At 43.6% G+C, this 4,849-nt stretch overlaps 1 pseudogene; it reads right to left on the bottom strand.

Moving 5' to 3' along the window:
• Positions 1-2,890: 2,890 nt before the first annotated feature.
• On the bottom strand, positions 2,891-4,399 carry LOC103628195 (uncharacterized; annotated as a pseudogene).
• Positions 4,400-4,849: the final 450 nt, after the last annotated feature.

A 4,849-nucleotide genomic window follows, 5' to 3' on the forward strand; every position in this document is an offset into this window, starting at 1 on the left:
GTTTGGGATGAAGGATGCCAAACCCATCAAGACACCCATGGGAACCAATGGGCATCTCGACCTCGACGAGGGAGGTAAATCCGTCAATCAAAAGGTATACCGATCGATGATAGGCTCTTTGCTATATTTATGTGCATCTCGACCGGATATTATGCTTTTCGTATGCATGTGTGCAAGATTCCAAGCCGACCCTAAGGAAGCTCACCTTACGGCCGTAAAACGAATCTTGAGATATTTAGTTTATACTCCTAAGTTTGGGCTTTGGTATCCTAGGGGATCCACATTTGATTTGGTTGGTTATTCGGATGCTGATTGGGCAGGGTGTAAAATTAATAGAAAGAGCACATCGGGGACTTGCCAGTTCTTGGGAAGATCCTTGGTGTCTTGGGCTTCAAAGAAGCAAAATTCCGTAGCTCTTTCTACCGCCGAAGCCGAGTACATTGCCGCAGGCCATTGTTGCGCGCAACTACTTTGGATGAGGCAAACCCTTAGGGATTATGGTTACAAATTAACCAAAGTTCCTCTTCTATGTGATAATGAGAGTGCAATTCGCATGGCGGATAATCCCGTTGAGCATAGCCGCACTAAACACATAGCCATTCGGTATCACTTTTTAAGGGATCACCAACAAAAGGAAGATATCGAGATTTCATACATTAATACTAAAGATCAATTAGTCGATATCTTTACCAAGCCTCTTGATGAACAAACTTTTAACAAACTTAGGCATGAGCTAAATATTCTTGATTCTAGGAACTTCTTTTGTTGATTTGCACACATAGCTCATTTATATACCTTTGATCATGTCTCTTTCATATGCTATGACTAATGTGTTTTCAAGTCTATTTCAAACCAAGTCATAGGTGTATTAAAAGGAAATTGGGGTTTTCGGCAAAGACAAAGGCTTCCACTCCGTAACTCATTCTTCGCCGTCACTCCGAACAACTCTCCATCTTTGGGGGAGAAAAGGACTCCGTCTTTGGTATAATCCTTACTCATTTATTTATGACCAAAGGGGGAGAGAGTAATTCTAAGGGCTCTAATGACTCCGTTTTTGGCGATTCATGCCAAAGGGGGAGAAAGTAATAGCCCAAAGCAAAAGGACCGCACCACCACCTAATTTTAAAAAGAATTTTTTTTACTTGGTACGATTCTCAATTAATAAATTTCAAATTGGTATCTTATTGTGTTCAAAAGGGGGTGAAAAGTAGTATTTCAAAATTGATATATCAACACCCCCTTGAACACTAAGGGGAGGATTTCATTTAGGGGGAGTTTTGTTTAAGTCAAAGGAAAAGCATTTGAAACAGGGGGAGAATTTCAAATCTTGAAAATGCTTCTCGAAATCTTATTCATTTACCTTTGACTATTTGCAAAAGAACTTTGAAAAGGATTTTAAAAAAACAAAACATGTGGTGCAAGCGTGGTCCAAAATATTAAAAATGAAGAATCAATCCATGCATATATTATAAGTATTTATATTGGCTCAATTCCAAGCAACCTTTGCACTTACATTATGCAAACTAGTTCAATTGTGCACTTCCACATTTGCTTTGGTTTGTGTTGGCATCAATCACCAAAAAGGGGGAGATTGAAAGGGAATTAGGCTTACACCTAGTTCCTAAATGATTTTGGTGGTTGAATTGCCCAACACAAATAATTGGACTAACTAGTTTGCTCTAGTGTATAAGTTATACAGGTGCCAAAGGTTCACACTTAGCCAATAAAAAGACCAAGAATTGGGTTCAAACAAGGGAGCAAGGGATAACCGAAGGCACCTCTGGCCTGGCGCACCGGACTGTCCGGTGTGCCACCGGACAGTGTCCGGTGCACCAGAGGACTCCAAGTCAAACTCATCACCTTAGGGAAAATCCAGAGGCGCTCCGCTATAATTCACCGGACTGTCCGGTGTACACCGGACAGTGTCCGGTGCTCCAAGGAAGAGTGGCTCTGGAACTCGCCAGCCTCGGGAATTTGCTCCGCTATAATTCACCGGACTGTCCGGTGAGCCAGCGGAGAAACGGCTACTTCGCGCCAACGGTCACCTGCAGGCACATTTAATGCGCGCCAGAAACGCGCAGAAGTCAGGCACGCGCGAGACGATGCACCGGACAATCTACAGTGCTTGTCCGGTGTACACCAGACAGCCAGGCGGGCCCAGAAGTCAGAAGCTCCAACAGTCGAATCCCAACGGCCTGGCGACGTGGCTGGCGCACCGGACATGTCCGGTGTGCACCGGACTGTCCGGTGCACCATACGACAGTCAGCCACCACGAAACCGCTAGTTTGGTGGTTGGGGCTATAAATACCCCCAACCACCCCACATTCAAGACATCCAAGTTTTCCCACTTCAACTACTTACAAGATCTCTAGCATTCAATTCTAGACACACCCAAGTGATCAAATCCTCTCCAAACTCCACACAACGCCCTAGTGATTAGTGAGAGAGATTTGCTTGTGTTCTTTCGAGCTCTTGCGCTTGGATTGCTTTCTTCCTTTCTTTGATTCTTCATTGCGATCAAACTCACTTGTAATTGAGGCAAGAGACACCAATCTTGTGGTGGTCCTTGTGGGAACTTTGTGTTCCAAGTGATTGAGAAGAAAAGCTCACTCGGTCCGAGGGATCGTTTGAGAGAGGGAAAGGATTGAAAGAGACCCGGTCTTTGTGACCACCTCAACAGGGAGTAGGTTTGCGAGAACCGAACCTCGGTAAAACAAATCCACGTGTCTCACTCCTTATTCGCTTGCGATTTGTTTTGCACCCTCTCTCGCGGACTCGATTATATTTCTAACGCTAACCCGACTTGTAGTTGTGATTATTTTTGAGAATTTCAGTTTCGCCCTATTCACCCCCCTCTAGGCGACTTTCAGCACCCCCTCCCTTCCACAGCCAGAAGGGAAGCGGTAAACTTAAGCAAGTATACACATGTCGGACCTATAGCACCCTATTTGATCAGCTCTTACAACGGTCAACTACACCGGGCTATCTGTATCGAACTATGATCCAAGGAATCCTTCTCAAGCTCCGCGATCAGCTGCTCAATGTTTCTTCTATATATAGGCATGTAATGGTCATTGATCATCATTTTCGAAAGCCTCAGCTTGCCGTACAGAGATCTTGGCGTCAAGAAGATCCCTAGGCTGCTTTGTGCCTCCCCATCCGTAACATCATCCTCAGGCTCCTCTCCACGAACTGCTTCTTCCCTGCTGGAGAATAATATGTGCATGATTTTTCTAGGAGGGTAGAACCTATGCACTTCCTTTGTCTCGCTGAGCACATCTTCAGCCATGCCACCCACCTCCTCAGCAATTGTACTTTCAGCCATCTCTTCGGCTATGTCATCCTCTTCTCCCTCCCTCTTCCGGTACAACTCACTTTCAAGTTGCTGCCACAGCTCCACATCAGTCATCCTGTCCTCGTCCCCATGGTGATCGACGATGTCATCATCGCTATCTCCCTTGTCATCTACCAAGTCAACAACATCGACTACCACAGAAACAGAACTCTAAACCACTTCTGATACAGCTTCTGATGTAACTGTCTTTGTGGTTTCTGCAGTGGTTTCAGTCAACAATGAAGTGGATTCAGATCCACCGCCTGTAGATGTTATTATTTCCTCTGATGTGATTGTTGAGGTAGATATATTGTTTCGCCGTCTTGGCCCAATACAAGTCCATGGGGACAGTTGCAGTGCTGGTCTTGTCCATGCTGCCTGTGCTACACTGCGAGCTCTCCTCATTACAACCTGGCCATAAGAATATTATCACTGGAAGCCATGGACAATGCAGCAAGTGTTTAAAACTCAAAGACATCTAAGCTTCCTGAAGATGGTGTAACAAATGAAGCTTTGAAGGTAACCTGCGTCCCAGTAGATACAGGTCTTAAGATGGCGCCAGCACCAGCTACTCTTGCTTTAGCATTTGCCATAGATGGAAGCCAGGATCCCAAGGCTGATGCAGAACGATAAAAAGTGCTTAGGATTCTGGTTTGTTCAATTTGGTGGCGGAGATCATTTAGCCAAGCCGACGCTGTAACCTATTACGAAGGGATATTGTCATCATCTCATGTTCTTACAAAAGAAGTACAGTCAATGCGTGTGCACTAACAAATTTCTAACAAGCACACTTTATAATATGGGATTAACAAAGTCAGGAATATCAGTAAGAAACCTCTGAACGAAGATCGTCTACTGACGCGGCAGAAAATGTTGGAACCAGATCAGCTCCGTTGATGACTGTAGTGATAAAATGCACTCCTGACTCTGCCAGTTTCCATGTCATACATGCAGCTGCAGAACAAAACATTTTCTAAGAAAAATATATACTCCTTAATATTTCTACATAGTTAAATGGAATTTAAGCTTATCAAAGATTCTAGTATGATAGAAACATTGAACTTAGGTTGCAAAACTTATAACAGTTCCAATCATAATATCAGCTAAGGACTTAACTACTGTGTACTAACATTTGGATTTTATGAATAGAGTTCCAGAACCAATCACAAGTTCACAAGCAGTCTGTACTATCTACTATACCAACCTGCCCCTGTGAGTATAAAAACATAAGACAAGCAAGTATATATGGTAATGAAAAGAGAGAGAAAATGCCATGCACACATCGTTTTCATGGTTCGATTGAGAAATTAAGGTTCTAAAAGAGAAAAAAAGCATAGCATAGAAACCTAGAGCAAATGCCAGACAAGTAGTAGAGGAAAACTCGTTCTGTTCCCTCAGAACGTATGTCAACAGAGCAGCTGTACCACCTCCCAGTGAATGTCCAACAACCTAAATAGATTTGCCAATTGCCATGAACACCCATCAATTGCAACACTTTGAAAGAAACATGTAAA

This window comes from Zea mays, chromosome 5 (assembly GCF_902167145.1).
Source record: "Zea mays cultivar B73 chromosome 5, Zm-B73-REFERENCE-NAM-5.0, whole genome shotgun sequence".
NCBI classification, from domain to species: domain Eukaryota; kingdom Viridiplantae; phylum Streptophyta; class Magnoliopsida; order Poales; family Poaceae; genus Zea; species Zea mays.